Source organism: Macaca thibetana, chromosome 14 (assembly GCF_024542745.1).
Source record: "Macaca thibetana thibetana isolate TM-01 chromosome 14, ASM2454274v1, whole genome shotgun sequence".
NCBI lineage: Eukaryota > Metazoa > Chordata > Mammalia > Primates > Cercopithecidae > Macaca > Macaca thibetana.
The window spans coordinates 23,490,855-23,508,285 of NC_065591.1; positions in this window are offsets into that span (position 1 = coordinate 23,490,855).

A 17,431-nucleotide genomic window follows, 5' to 3' on the forward strand; every position below is an offset into this window, starting at 1 on the left:
CATATTAAGAGATGTATTGAAAGGAATTGTCTTATGTGATTGTGGGGGCTGACTAGGCAAGTGGAATATCTGTAAAGCAGATCTTTAGGAAGGGCAGGCTGAAGTTCTCAGGTCTGGGCTGAAGCTTCTGTCCACAGGCAGAATTTCATCTTTCTCAGGTAAGCCTTGGTTCTGCTCTTATAGCCTTTCAACTGATTAAATCATACCTTCCCCAGATTATGTACAATATTCTCTCTTACCCGAAGTCAACTGATTATGTACCTTAATCACAGCTACAAAATATCATTACAGCAACACCTAGATTCATGTTTGGATGAGTAATTGGAGCCATATTCTAACTAAGTTGACACAGAAAGGAAGCTATCACACTGTCTCTGACCCCTATTTAGCCAGACCTTTTGTTTGGCTTCCCACACTTAGATAGCCTCATTTATTTTAGTTAAAATATTCAAAATAAAAGCTCATATTAGTTGTTGGCAATCAATGTTTTCTATCCCTGGTGAGGTAAAAGGGGCCAAGATAGAATAGTATATCTGTTCCTTCCAGAGACTGTGGTGGAAAGTTTCTCTAGAATCTATAGGCATGGTTAGCCAAGAAGCCCATCTTGTAGAATGTCTACATTTCCTTGACTCTCTTCCTTAATATTATGGAAGTAAGGGATCAGTCCATGAGAGGTAAGGCACATTCTCAGTCCCTTAATTTTACAATAAGTAGTCTCATCTGAAAGGAAGTTTTATATCGATGAAATAAGTTTGAAGCATACACCAGGAAAACATTCATCAGAATTTTGCTCATTTACAACTGTATTAAACATAGAGGCAAACCAATAAAATGCAGCATGGCCATAAAATTCATAATTTGTTTCAGATATAATAATAGTAATAAAATACCTGAGTGAATCTTTTGCAATTTTTTCCCTGTGTATTACTAACATAGCTTAACTCTGTCAGTTTTTATCATTTAGACCTGTATTCATTTGCAGGGTAAATATCTACTCTGTTTCATAATTTTGCAAGTGTGTAACTTTGATGGAGATTATAAAATTTTACTCACTGATGGCAGCTCTTTCCTTCAGTATATCCAATTAAGTTTTCATCGGAAAGCAAAGTCTTATAGATCACAGCAGAAACAAACAATTGTCATGGACTATGGCTGGGCTAAATGCTAATCATGGCTGGCTTCCTTCTGCCCACAAAATTCGTGTTTTACAGTGAAATTCAGAATAGTATAAATGAGCTATCAATTGCATTTTCATTCTGCAGGCTCCATCATACAAATTCTGTAAGTGAGTTATGCATCTTATACAGTTTGCTTTTGATATCACCGATTGCTGTGTCTTGTGGTTTTATGTACCCAAGCTCTCTTGCTGATAAGCATCTTTGCCCTAAGTGAAAGAGAGGAAAAAATGAAAGTGCAAAGGACTGAATTCTTGAAGGCACTTAAAGGAGATCTGTAAGACAGAATATTTAAGATGTAGGTTCAGTGTATTCACTTATGGGCTAATTTGTGAAAAGCCTCTATTCTATAAATGACACTGTGTTCGGTACTCTGGGTATTGTCCCACATATATACATATATGTGGGTCGTATCTATCTATCTATCTATCTATCTATCTATCTATCTATCTATCTATCTATCTATCTATCTATCTATCTACCTATCTATCTACCTACCTATCTATACGAGAGACAGCTCAAGTTCCAAAATCTCTCTCTTTCTGGTCTCTAAATAAGAAAGGTACAGGGAGTATTGCACTATGATTAAAACAGGTCTAATCAGAGATAAAGTTTGCAATGCTTTATGAATGTTCCATGGAGGAGCAGATTGCATCCAGCAGAAATAAGACATAACTTCATGAAAGAGTTTTGAAAGACATTAAAGATGGATTTGTTGACAGTATGGAACTAGGAGAATCATATGAGCAATGGCAAAGTGTGGGGAAGCAGAAGGTGTGTTTGGATACAGGAAGTCATTCTATGTGAGTGTAGAGGAGGCCACTGCCAAAACAATATGGCTGGACCCAGATTATGGAAGATCTTCAATATGAGAATAAATTGTGTACTTATTTCCAAGGAATGTAACAGATAATTCTGTGAAGAAATGTAATAAAGATGTTAAGGCAGAAACATCCAGACAAAATCTTGCCCTTCTTGGGAATCCCTAACCAGCACTCCTTAGAATGTGGTCCTTATCTGTTTGCTACTGTTTCACACTGAGATAAATGCAAACAATAAAATTAAATATATAGAAATTTTATAAAAACCTGCTATCACCATCCAAATGTGTGACTTTGTATTTTTCAATCCATGATGGATTGAAAAAAGAATTGATCTTCACTGCAAATAATCTGAGAGGTACCCCAGTGCCTACTCAATATGATGCTTAGTGTATAGATATATTCATTTTGCAACTGGAGTTGGAATTTCTGTGTCTGTCTTTCTCTTGTTCTTAATTACTTTCATCTCACTGGCTATGTTACTTTTTGATCTTGACATTTTGATAATGCATATTAATCTGTTGAAAGGCAATAAAATCAGGCCATAGAAATTAATTCCATGTAATTCAGAGCAAGGGTCAGCAAATTATGGCCTGTGGGCCAAATTCAGTTATCTGTCTTTTTCGTAAATTGAATTGTATTTGAACAAAACAATGCTCATTTGTTTACATTTTATCTGTGGTTGTTTTCATGCTGTAACAGCAGAGTTGAATAGGTGTCACAAAGATTGTATTGACAGCAAATCCTAAAATATTTACAAATGGTTCCTTTATAGTAAAAGTTTATGTGAAAAGTGATTTCTTTTTTTTTAAATTATACTTTATCTTCTAGGGTACATGTGCACAACGTGTAGGTTTGTTACATAAGTACACATGTGCCATGTTGGTGTGCTGCACCCAATAACTCATCATTTACATTAGGTATATCTCCTAATGCTATCCCTCCCCCTTCCCCCTTCCCCACAACAGGCCCCGGTGTGTGATGTTCCCCTTCCTGTGTCCAAGTGTTCTCATTGTTCAAGATGGACATCTGGGTTGGTTCCAAGTCTTTGTTATTGTGAATAGTGCCGCAATAAACATACGTGTGCATGTGTCTTTATAGCAGGATGAAGTGATCGAGTCTTATATCACATACCTAAGGTTCTTATTTTTAGGCATGAAAGGAAGCTCAAAGAACAAGCTGCATTAACTAATTTCTCACACCAAATTTTTAGTTAAGCCCAGAAAAGAATGCAAGCTAATGAAATTTGATGAGAAAAATCTGATCCTTGTCACTGGTTCTGAAAGACCATATCAGGTGTGTATATCCAAGAGACAATAACACCCACATAAAGGTTATGTGGGGAAGTTGAAGTCATTTCATGTAACAACTACTTTAAATTTCTTCATGTTTCACTTTTTGCTTTGGCTTCTAACAGCATCAGAGTAATCAAAACATTTTTTCCTGGAAGTAGTAGTTTCTTGAATTGGTATATCTGGAATTATATTAAAATGTAAGGCTGGGCACGGTGGCTCATGCATCTCAGCACTTTGGAAGGCTGAGGTGGGTGGATCGCCTAATGTCAGGAGTTCGAGACCAGCCTGACCAACATGGTGAAACCCCGTCTCTCTACTAAAAATACAAAAACTAGCTGGGTGTGGTGACAGGCACCTGTAATCCTGGCTACTCAGGGAGCTGAGGCAGAAGAATTGCTTGAACCTGGGAAGTGGAGGTTGCAGTGAGTCGAGATTGTGCCATTATACTCCAGCCCGAACAACAAGAGTGAAACTCCACCACAAAAAGAAAAAAAAAAAAAAAAAAGATATTAAGTAAAATGGTTTTCTCTTCTCCCTATATGCCTTGTTATATATTTGTGTCCTGGTTATCATCATGGAACACAACTACTGCAACATTACGTGCTACATTGTACCCATTTCCATATGTAGCTATATTCTCAGAAGAAAATAATTGAGGGATTGAGAATAGAAGGAAAGAGAGGCATTAATTCCTTGCTTTAATGCTTTGTAAGACAAAGAAAGGCATATTATCAATCTATAGATAAACGCATATGATATATAATATTACCCCATTTTACAATGAAGAAACTAAGATTTAGAGAAGTTGTATAACTTGCCAATGTTGCATAGCTACTAAGTGAAGGAAACTGCATTTCAGCTTAAGCCTATTCTTCTCATTCTCCCAGCTGAAGTTTGAAAAAAATAAATAATGCCATGTCAGAATATAAATCTAGGTGGAAAAAGGAAAATAAGTAAGATCAAGATCCATAGTGATTAAAAAGATCTCAGCTCGGCTGGGTGCAGTGTCTCATGCCTGTAATCCCAGCACTTTGGGAGGCTAAGGCGGGTGGATCACCTGAGGTTGGGAGTTGAAGACCAGCCTGACCAACATGGAGAAACCCCATCTCTACTAAAAATACAAAATTAGCCGGGCATGGTGGCACATGCCTATAATCCCAGCTACTTGGGAGGCTGAGGCAGGAGAATCGCTTGAACCTGGGAGGCAGAGGTTGCAGTGAGCCGAGATCGTGCCATTGCACTCCAACCTGGGTGACAAGAGCGAATAACTTCATCTCAAAATAAAAACAAAAACAAAAGTCCTCATCTCAATATAGACAAGATCAGGTGGGAAAAGAATGCAAGTAAGCTCATCATACACAGGTGGAAAAAAAAGCATAGTGAAAAGAGTGATGTTGGGTAGAGATAATGGTTAGAGGCATATTGCATATATTTTGAATAATAAAACAGCTTCCATATTTTCAAGTCTCTGATACACATTTATATTTATGAATACATATTACCAACAATGAAACAGAACATCTGCAACCCACACCTTGGAGAAGACAAGGGGCTGCAAATGGTTCTGTGGCTCACTACGATCTGCTGGCATTCTGAAATAAATTCATGTATAAATGCTTTGTTGCTTATAAATCTAACTGCAGGTGAATAATATTTGCAAATCTCTAATAACTTGAAAATGTATATTGGTTGCACCAGAACCTAGATTATTAAAAGTCATTGCAAGGGTATATTTTATTCAACTATCTTCCAGAAAAATAATTTTTTTTCTATTCAGTTGTCTTTTAGAAAAATAACTCTCTCTTTCTCTCAATCTCTCACTCTCTCTCTCCCCTACAGCTCCTTTTTATACAAGACTTCATCAAACCATGATACGCATTTATGCATTTGGGTACAGGACCAGAAATTCACATAATGAATACTGCAACTCACCATTTTTAAAGACGGCTTCTGACTCAGAACATAAACGTTTTAGAAGGTAAATTTTGTTTGCTTATTTGTTTTTATATTATATTTATTAACAACTACTTGATGATTACCTTAAGGCCAATATCAACATTAAAAGGAACATACTGGCAAGCCTGGTAAATAATCTCCCCTCAACCACCTAGAATTCAGATGCTAGCAAAATGTCCCCCAGGAATATATAGCTGTAAGAAATTACAGAGCCATGGAAGCCTGCAAATCACTTTTCTGGCATTCTAGTCCACTCAGATGTTCCTCGAGTCCTGTAGTATAAGCCTGTCAGAACCAATTAATTTTCTGAATGAAATCCCCACTGCCCATATTTTGTGTTCTAGAGAAGGGCTTCCCATCAATCCAGTTGTCTAAACCAGATGCCTAGGTTTCATTCTTGCCTCTCCTCTCTTCATCACCACCACCATCTAGTTGTTTGTTTGTTTTAACCAATCTTTATTGATTCTACCTTTTTAAACTCATTCACCTATATCCATCTCCATTGCCCTGGCCTTGTATGGATGACCATTTACCCAGGGATGGCTGCAAATGCCTCCAAACTGTTCTCCCTGCTTCCACTTTTGTCTTGCTCTCACCCGTTCTTCATGCAGCAAATAGAGAATTTTTCCCCTCAAATTCAGTCATGCCATTCCTCTATTTAAAAGTCTTTGTAAACTAATAACTGCTTTTAGAATCAAATCTAGACTAGGCAAATTGTTCTGCAGTGCTCAATCATCTGACTTTTATTGATCTCTGCTGCTCTCTTTCCTCTCTAACCTGAGAAACTTAATATAGCTCACAAGAAGCACACTCTTGTCTATTGCCAGGCCTTTATTCTATTTATTTCACCTGGATTGCTATTCCACTCTTCTTTATGTGGTTAACATGTATATATCCTTCAGAATCCAGCTTAGAATTTAATTAATCTGGAAAGATTTCCCCGACTGATGCCTCACCTCACACTCAACACACATCACACCACTGTCTTGCTCAAATGCATCTCGTTATTTCTCATTCCATGCATTTAACATTTGTATTAGTTTCACCTTGCTACCATAACAAATTACTATATACGTATTAGCTTAAAACACTAAATACTTATTGTCTTATAGCTCTGGAGTTCAAAATTGTAGCATAGGTCTGATTGAGCTGAAATCAAGGTGTCAACGGGGGTGCATTCTTTCTGGAGGCTCTAGAAGATCTATCTCCTTCCTTTTCCAGCACACAGAGGCTGACTGCATTTCTTGACTCAAGGTCTCCTTCCACCATCTTAAAAGCCATCAACATCAGGTCAAGTCCTTCTCATATCATGTCATTTTCAGTTTCTCTTCTGCTTATCTTAATGCTTCTTCTGTATATTTCTTCCACTTTTAAAGATTCTTCTGATTACATCTGTACCCATCTGGACAATCCAATCCCTACTGTAAAGTCAGAGGTTAACAACCTTAATTCTATCTCCCGCCTCAATTTCCCTTTGCCATGTAAGGTAACGTGTTACTAGGATCCAGAAATTGGAATGTAAACTTCTTTTGGAGGAGTAAAGATTATTCTTCTTACCACAATACTTTCTACTGTAATTTTATGTTTACTTGTCTTTGAACACCACTCCCCTCCCCAATCCTTTCAACAGGCAACATATCCCAGCCATACATTTACATATGTTTTGAGAGAGAAGGAATGGTATTTGGCCCCTTATCAAAGCTCTGGTGGCTAGCAAAACTCTTGGTATGTAGTAGGTCAATACATATTTTGAAAGAATGTTAATGAATACTGAGTCAAAGAGTCTATGGACCCCTTCAGTTCTGAACCAATTGTCTTAATGAAAGACCATCACTTAACTTGTAGAACAGAAGAAAGCTATATGAATGAGTTTGTTTAACCTCCTCCAGTAATGCTGTGCCCCTAATTGTTGACGTATTAAAGTGTTCAGCTATTGAGGAAGCAGAACAAATAACTCAATAAGTGTGACTTATTGATTGCACCTTTTATAATTAGATTAAAAGGGTTAGTTTTATTTTGCTTTGCTAAGAATATAGTACTATTATCACTATCATGCATTACTTTGTGGAGTTAAAAGAGTACAAAATCTGACCTTTTAGTGTTAGATCTGCCCCCTAGAGATGTTGTCTTATTTTATTTTTATTAGTTTATGTTTTATGTATGTATGTATTTATGCATGTATTTAAATTTACAAATAAAAATTGTGTATATTTATGGCATACAAAATGATGTGTTGATATATATATATACATTGTGGAATGGCTAAATAAAGCTAAATCATTTATTCCTTACCTCAGATACTTAAATTTTTTTGTGGCAAGAACATTTAAAATCTACTCTCTTACTAATTTTCAATTATACAATACATTGTTAATGACTATAGTCCCAATGTTTTACAACAGATCTCCTGAACTTATTCTTCTTGTCTACCTAGAATGTTGTATTCTTTAATAACATGTCTCAAAAATCTTCCTTCCCATCCTGCAACTGATGGTAACAACATTCTACTCTGATTCTATGTATTCAAAGTTTTAAGATTTCATATATAAGTGAGATAATGCAGTATTTAAGTATCTTTCTCCTTCTGGTTTATTTCACATAGCATAATATCTTCCAGGTTTTTCATCCATGTTGTGATAAATGACAGAATTTTTTTAAAGCTGAATAGTATTCCACTGTGTGTATGTATATGTATGTGTGTGTATAACATTTTCTTTATCCACTCATTTGTTGAAAGACACGTCATTTGATTCTATATCCTGACATTTCTAATTCCCATTAATAAAAATTTGAGTCTTTTATATGATATCATTAGATCAAATAAAACAGTGACTTATATTTCACGTGCAGCTCTTTTCTTCCACTATCATACGTCACATAGCTTCACAGTGTCAGCACTATTAGCATTTTTTTTTTTTTTGAGACGAAGTATTGCCCTGACTGGAGTGCAGTGGTGCGATCTCGGCTCACTGGAACTTCTGTTTACCGGGTTCAAGCGATTCTCCTGCCTCAGCCTCCTGAGTAGCTGGGACCACAGGCATGTGCCACCAAGCCTGGCTATTTTTTTTTGTATCTTTAGTAGAGACAAGGTTTTGCTGTGTTAGTCAGGATGGTCTCGATCTCCTGACCTCGTAATTGGTCCCCCTCAGATTCCCAAAGTGCTGCGATTACAGGCTTGAGTCACCACGTTTGCAGTGGCTTCGCATTTTTGACCAGATAATTGTTGGTGGAGGAATGCTGCCTAGTGTGCTTCAGGGTATTCAGCTGCATCCTGGCATTTATCCTCTCAATGCCAATGGCACCTTTCTGGTTGTGCCAACCAATAATATCTCCAGATATTGGCAAATGGTTTTGGGGAGAGGGAGGGAGGCACCATCAGCATCAGTTGAGAATTACCAATATAACGGGTTAGATAAAACTTAAGACAATTGCATTGTCTTTTCTTTAAAGACTCTTGGATATCATACTGGAAAGGAGGTTCTTATAATGTGGGGTACACATTCATGTAGAAATGACATAATTTCTGAGCCCCCAGCTTAATAAGGGCTCTTTGACAGATCATTACAATCTGTCCCTATTTTTACTCTTTTCCTCAATTAAGAATTCTTGTATTTCTCCTTATCTTTATTTTGCTCTTATAATAAGCATTAACTGGTGCTTGCCCTGTATGGAAACTATTAGGTTGGATTTAAAGATGGAGTTTCCTCCTCCTTTTCCTTTTTCTCTGTCTGCCCTTCCCTGTGCTAGTGAGGGCATTTTGATTGCCTCTCAAATGAACACACATATATGTATGTCATGTAAAATAATAACCACTTTCTAAAGGTGATCTGTAAAAGCCAGTCCTGTCCCTATTAGCTCCTTTTCCATATGCCAAGCTCCATGTTTTTCTAGGAGCAGCCGATTAACCCTAGACTATGTTACTGCTTATGCTGATCATCTCATGAATAGCTGCACAGTAATTGGTTTTATCGGTTTTTTTAGAGTGCTGAATGAAGTGTAACCACCAGAAAATGTCAGTCTACTTTCAATGAAAATCACTTTTAATTTTTTGGTTGCCTGATAAGCTACAGAAAGAGAAATATTTTAAGCACATAATCCTAGAGTACATCCTTTGAAGTAATTTTCTTTTCTTTTCTGCTGGCTTCTGTTTCTAAGCAGTTTGTGCCTTTAATCAATAGTTTATTATACCATATAGGAAAAAAGCGTGGACCATTTTTTAAATTGTTTGTTTGTATCTACTTCCTTTTGTTTCCAAGGCACGTTTTCTGGCTGGGCCTATGATATAGATGATTTCTGGGCACTGCCAAGGATCTCTGACCTCATTCTACCCCAAATATATTTCTAATATTCAAAGTTAAGATATCTGTTTCTTTTGCATAAGATTTTTAAAAATGAATCAAACTTGGATGAGATATGGCATCTTGACGTAATGACAGTTTTGTAGCATAATTTGTTATAGATAGGAGTAAGAAAAGATCATAAATCAGCTCTTGATAGGAACAATAGAAAGAAGAATAGAAAAAAAAAGAGTCCTGTGGGTACTTAAGAGCATCCTGGCCTACTTATCAGTTTGTCCCCAGTGGGTTCCTAGCATGGTATGGTATTTAATTAGGCTGGATTGCATTATGTGCAAGAACATAGGTCTATAAGACTCATGGATACACTGCAGCAGGGACTACAAAATTTCAATGGGTGAGTTTTTTGTTTTGTTTTACATGTAAGAACTATATTTCTGACTAACCCATTTCAAAATGTAGAAAACTTCTCAATAAAAGTGTGCAATCTGGGTTTTTTTTCCTCATAAGTTCATATTCAATATATAGATCAGTGGCTATAAACAGTGGTTCCTTAGTCAATTTATATTGAATGAATGAATAAATGAATGAAAAGTCACAAAGGAAAGCTGGAACAGTTATTTCTCCCTATTCTTAAATTGTTAAATGTAATATGTCCCCTGTCAAGAGAGTTGTCCATCAAAGTCTCATTTCAGATATATGGTACACCCACATGATTTTATTGGTTTGATAGTGGTTCTGGTGTTCTGGGGATCTGTGTTGTATTTGAACCTCTGGGCATACAAGTCTCAGAGGTGAGGAAGTGGAAAGTGTACAGGCTTTGGAGTCCTCAAGAATGAGTCTGTCTCCTACCTCTATTTTTCACTAGCTTCAGGACCCTAGACCTCCGAAGCTTTGGTTGCTTCCTGAAAATACGGAGAACGGACATGAACTGTGGATTCCCTCCTCTAAGTCAACTGTGGAGAAACTGCAGATGAGGGAAGAATGTACAGATCTAAGGGTTTTATGAAAAACCCAGGAAAACACCAAACACTTCTGTAAACTGATGTGTGGCAGGTGGCACCCTGTAGCACTGGGGTGAAATGCCAGAGCAGATAGGTATGGAAAAGGTTTTTTCCTTCCATTTTACTCTAGGCTTTAGAAGACTCCTGTATTCTCTAATCCCCAAGGAGTCAGTGTTAGTAGCACTTCCTCCAGCTATTAAGTGTTAGCAGTGCTGTAGCACAGTGCAACCTGCTGTGAGCAAATGTGAACTGCCCCACCCCCTCTAACATTCTGTCATCCTTCCCCTCTCCCTTCAAACCCCCAGCCATGGTGGATTACAACCTAAAGAGAATGCTTTTCCCCTTTGCTGGCTTGTTCAAAGGGTTTAAAGGAGAATCCATGATCACAGGATTATGCCTGGTGGAAATGCAGCAAAGAAGGTGGTTGCCAGAAGTTCTGAGGCACATTGTCTCTTGTCTCCTGAAATTCACAGGAAGAGCACAAACTAAGAGAGCCTGGGCTTTGACTCCTTCCTAAACCTAATAGCAATCAGATTTTTCTGATACCCCCTGGGGGACAGTCACTGTCACCCAAAATAACCAGATGCTCAGGAAATGCAACCATTAGAAAGAAAATATCAAACAGAACAATGTTTATTACCTAAATTTTAAAATGGGAATCAATAATTTAAACTAATCACGAAAATATTTGCAACGACATAAGGGAAAATGTTGATGAAATGAAACAGGACAATTGAAATATTAGTCATAAAAAGCATAGTAGTTGTTATGTAGTCATAAAAAAGGAAGAAATTATGTCCTTTGCAGCCACATGAATGGAACCGGAGGCCATTATCTTAAGTAAATGAACTCAGGATCAGAAAACCAAATATTGCATGTTCTCACTTACAAGAGGGTGCTAAACAGTGAATACCTGTGGACACAAAGATGGAAATAATAGACACTGGGACTCCAAAAAGGGAAAGGATGGGAGAGGACTGAAGGTTGAAAACTTATCTGTTGGGTACAACGTTCAATATTTGGGTTATAGGTACACTAGAAGCCCACCAATCCCCACCATTACAAAATATACCCACATAACAAACATGCAAATGTACCCGCAGATCTAGAATTAAGAGAAAAAAGTGTAGAAGTTGTCACAGACAACAGGGCTCTAAGGGGGCATGATGATTAAACATAGTGTGGTGTCCTATATAGGATCCTGTAGCAGAAAAATAACAGTAGGTAAAAACTGAGGGAACCGGAGTAGTGTAGACTTTATTTAACAATAATGTATCAATTTCTGTTCATTAATTATGACAAAGGGACCATACTAATGTAAAGTGTTAGTAATATAGGAAACTGGATATGGGGTATATGGGAGCTATATGTACTATTTTTTCAACGTTTCTGTAAATTTAATTTTATTTTAAAATTAAAGATTTATTAAAAATAAGGACTTTCATTTTCCAGTTTGGTATGTAAGGAGCTTAGAAGTTGTTATTGTATCCTAACAATAAGTAAAAAGCCAAACAAACTGAAGAATAAACCGTTCTTCATATATCCTTCAGAGAAGTGAGTTCACAGGACATCATTGCCCCCAAAATTTAAGAGACTGGTAGATGAACACAGAAATTCAGAAATTAACAGAGCGGAAACCAGGAGCAGAAAACTCTCTGAGAACCAGTACCAGGGTAGGAAAAGCTAAACTGTAACTGACAAATTACTAGAGGCTCAGTGTGGACAGTCTGAGAGTCAAAATCTTCAGAGATGCCCATTGTGGGGGAGTGGGAGAGGGTGCAGCTCATGCTTTTGTGAGTTTTACCTTCAGGAGCTCTGCTCACTTCCCACAGTGAAGATCTGGAAAAATCCCCTTACAGATTCTGCAGGCAGGGGTGAAGGGAGGGGGAACTCACCATTTTGAAATACACCAGAGCATTCTATTCTTCTTCACAAAGCCTGCTCTCAGGAGAAACTATTTCACTAGAGTCTAAACTACTAGGGTTTTACCAGAACTTAAGTGACTTGGAAGAAGGGCAATTCCCAATTCCAGCCCACTTTAGACATCCTGTGCCACCTAAAGTGAGGAAGGACTGAGACACTTCCCCTGCTACAACTTACGATCACATTACTAAAGGCCTATTTACCAGTTTCTTAATCCAGTATATTATGTCCAGCCATCATGAAAACATTACAAAGCATACTCAAAGTCAAAACAAAACAAAAAGAACACAGCATGAAAAGATTCAACAAGCTTCATATTCAGACTCAGATATGGCATGGATGTTGGAATTATCAGATCAGTTCAAAACAATAATTAATATACTAAGGATGCCAATGGATAAAGTACACTGCATGCAAGTATGGGGGGACAATGTTAAGCAGAGAGATGGAAATTTTAAGATTATTTTTTTAAATGCTAGAAATAAAAACATTGTAACAAAAAAGAAAAATGTCTTTAATGGGCTTATCAGTAAACTGAATAGAACTGAAAAAGACTCTGTGAGCTTCAGAGTATGTTAAAAGAAACCTCCAAAACAGAAAGTAAAAGAGAATAAAAAACTGCAAAAACTAAAAGGAAGAGAATATCCAAAAACTGAGGGACTCACCTGTAAATTAGAGTATCAACAGGAGAAGAGAGGAAGGAGCTAAATAAATATTTAAAACAATAATGACTGAGAATATCAAAAAAAAAAAAAAAAAAAAAAAAAAAAAAAAAAAAAAAAAAAAAAAAAAATAAAAAAAAAAAAAAAAAAAAAAAAAAAAAAAAAAAAAAAAAAAAAAAAGAAAAAACTCCAAATTAATGTCAGATATTAAACTATGGTAAGAGGAAGCTCAGAAAATTCTAAGCAGGGTAAATGCCTCCAAAACCTACATCTAGACATACTGTATTCAAACTATTAAAAAACAAAAAATTAAAAAAAATCCAAAGACACTAGAGAAAAAATCATCTTACCCATATGGGAGCAAATATATGAATTACATTTAACCTCTCTTCAGAAACCAAGCATCCAAGAAGAGAATGGAATGAAATATTTAAAATATAGAAGAAAAAGCCACCAACTTAGAATTGTATACCTTGTGAGATTTCCTTCAACAGTGAAAGAGAAATAAAGACTTTCTCAGACAAAAATCAATGAAATTTGTTGCCGGTACACTTGCATTGCAAGAAATGTTAAAAGTTCTTTAGATTGCAAAAATTTTCTCCCATTCTGTAGGTTGCCTGTTCACTCTGATGGTAGTTTCTTTTGCTGTGCAGAAGCTTTTTAGTTTAATGAGATCCCATTTGTCAATTTTGGCTTTTGTTGCCATTGCTTTTGGTGTTTTAGACATGAAGTCCTTACCCATGCCTATGTCCTGAATGGTATTACCTAGGTTTTCTTCTAGGGTTTTTATGGTATTAGGTCTAACATTTAAGTCTGTAATCCATCTTGAATTAATTTTCGTATAAGGAGTAAGGAAAGGATCCAGTTTCAGCTTTCTACTTATGGCTAGCCAATTATCCCAGCACCATTTATTAAATAGGGAATCCTTTCCCCATTTCTTGTTTTTCTCAGGTTTATCAAAGATCAGATGGCTGTAGATGTGTGGTATTATTTCTGAGGACTCTGTTCTGTTCCATTGGTCTATATCTCTGTTTTGGTACCAGTACCATGCTGTTTTGGTTACTGTAGCCTTGTAGTATAGTTTGAAGTCAGGTAGCGTGATGCCTCCAGCTTTGTTCTTTTGACTTAGGATTCTCTTGGAGAGGCGGGCTCTTTTTTCGTTCCATATGAACTTTAAAGCAGTTTTTTCCAATTCTGTGAAGAAACTCACTGGTAGCTTGATGGGGATGGCATTGAATCTATAAATTACCTTGGGCAGTATGGCATTTTCACGATATTGATTCTTCCTATCCATGAGCATGGTATGTTCTTCCATTTGTTTATGTCCTCTTTTATTTCACTGAGCAGTGGTTTGCCGTTCTCCTTGAAGAGGGAGTTATACCTGATGTAAATGACGAGTTGATGGGTGCTGACGAGTTGATGGGTGCAGCACACCAACATGGCCAAAGTATACATATGTAACAAACCTGCACGTTATGCACATGTACCCTAGAACTTAAAGTATAATTACAAAAAAAAAAGTTCTTTAGAAGAAGACAAATTATTTAGGCTTGAAATTTGAATATACATAAATAAAGGAAAGACATAAGAGAAGGAGTAAATGAAGGTAAATGAAAAACTTTTTATTCTTAATGGATCTGACAGATAATAGTTTGTTCCAAATAATAGCAACAGTAAAATAAATTATACATATATACAGTTTGTGTATATATATGTATAATTACATAAGCATACCTAAGTGTATGTGTGCATTTGTACACATTTGCATACCTAAGTATATACACATACACTTAGTTATGCTTACGTAATAGTGAAATGAATGGCAGCAAAAAAACAAGGAACAGGAGAGAAGAATTAATATTATTTTGTTATTATAAAGTACTTTTACTACTTGCAAAGCATTTTATTATTATTTGAAAGAAAATTTAGGTTAGTTCTGAATGTATATTGCAAACTCCAGGGCAACAATTAAAAAAAGAAAATTATAACTGACATACTAAGAAGAAAGAAAAAAAATGAATCATATAAAATGTTCAATTAAAATCAAGAAACAAACAAAAAAAGAGTAGAAAAGTAGGAACAAAATGCAAGGGCAACAAATAGAAAACAAATATGATAAATTTTAATTCATTATATCAATAATCCCTTAAACATCAAAAATCTAAATACACGAATTAAAAGACAGCAATTGTCAGAGTGGATCAAATAAGACCCAAGTATATGTTGTCAACAAGAAACCCACTTTAAATATAAAGACACATATAGAGTATATACAAAATGATGAAGAAAAATACAGCATGTGAACACCAATCAAAAGAAAGCAAGAGTAGCTACATTAATTTCAAACAGCACAAATTTCAGAGCAAGGAAAGTTATCCAGAATAAATGGGGGATAGAGTCAAGATGGCCGATTAGAAGCAGTGACAATCGGAGGCCCCCACAGCCAAGAACCATAACAGCGTGCAAATCCTGCACTGGCAAACGAGGGATCCAGGTTCTGTCATCAGAACTGACTAGGCAGCTAGTGTGACCCATAGAGAGGAAGGAAGAGCCGTGTGGTACATTGCCTCACCTGAAAGCAAGAGGGTGTATGGCAGTCCCCACCCCTCACCCAAGGGAGGCAGTGAGTGAGCATGCTACCTAGCCATGGGAAAACGTGCTTTTTCCATGGAACTGAGCAACCCATGGATTGGAAGATCCCACTCCTAAGCCTATGTCACCAGAGCCTAGGGTCCCAACCATGGAGCTGCGCATATTCTCGACAACCACTCAATTAGAATCTGCTTAAGCCTACCAAGCTCCTGGGTGGAGAGGTGGACAGCATCACAGCTGTGGCTGCCTGCTGTCTAAGCCCTTTGAGCTTCTTGGGGGAGGGGTGACAGTCAACACTGGGACTGACAGCTGCCTAACACACTAAGCTACCAGGGTGAGGGAAGGGCAGCAGTCCTCTCTCTAGATCCAGGCCATGCTTTTCCCCTGCTGTAGCCAGAGAAGCTGGGTTGCTTCATCCCAAGAGGTATCTCCCACAGCCCAATACACCAGTTCTGGCAGACCGACCAGACCTGACCAGAGCCATCCCTCCTCCTCACTGTGGGGTGGGAGACCCTCCCTGCAGGAACTCCAACAACTCCAGCCAGGGTCTCAGGGACAGAACTCTAATCTCCCTGCACCTGAGCCCTTAGGGGGAGAGGTGACCACAGTCTCCATGGACCAGCAGACTTAGTCTTTCCTCCTGCTAGTTCTGAGGAATCTGGGCAACCCAGATGAATGGGTTTCCCCCCAGCGAAGCACACCTCCTCCACCAAGGGACAGTCAAAGTGCTTTGTTAAACAAGTCCGGCTCCCCGTGCCACCCAACTGGGTGAGACCCTCTAACGGGGTTGTCCGACACCCTATATAAGATTATTCCTACTGGCATCAGGTCAGTGCCCCATGAGGTCAGAGAACCCACAGGAAGGGGCAGGCACCCATCTTTGCTGTTCCCCAGCCTCCTCAAGTGCCATCTCTAGGTGCAGGAGTGAACCAGATGAATAGGGCCTGAACTGAAGCCCCAGCAAACCTCAGCAGCCCTCCAGAAGAGGAACCTGATCATTGCTAGAAAAACAAACAAACAAAAAGCAACAACAACAGTATCAACAAGAAAACATGCCCAGAAAAGCCCAATCCTAGAGTCAGCAGCCATAAAGATCAATACTAGACAAACTCATCAAGATGAGAAATAATGAAAAAAAGCTGAAAATCCAAAAGGCCAGAGTGACTCTTCCCCTCCAAATGACCACAATGCCTCTCCAACAAGGGCACAGAAATGCAGGAGAATTAGATGGGTGAGTTGACAGAAGTAGGCTTCAGAAGGTGGGTAATAATAAACTCCACTGAGCTAGAAAAGCATGTTCTAACCCAATGCAAAGAAGCTAAGAACTTTGATAAAAAGGTTAGAGGAGCTGCTAACTAGAATAACCAGTTTAGAGAGGAACATAAATGATCTGATGGAGCTGAAAAACACAGCAAAAGAACTTTGTGAAGCATACACAAGTATCAGAAGCCAAATCAACAAGTGGAAGAAAAAATACCAGAGTTTCAAGACCATCTTGCTGAAATAATTCATACAGACGAGAATAGAGAAAAAATAATGAAAAAGAACGAACAAAACTTCTGAGAAATACACGACTATGTAAAAAGAATGAACATATGATTGATTGGAGTATATGAAATGGACAGGGAGAATAGAACCACACTGGAAAACACACTTCAGGATATTATCCAGGTGAAATTTCCCAACCTCACAAGACAGACCAACATTC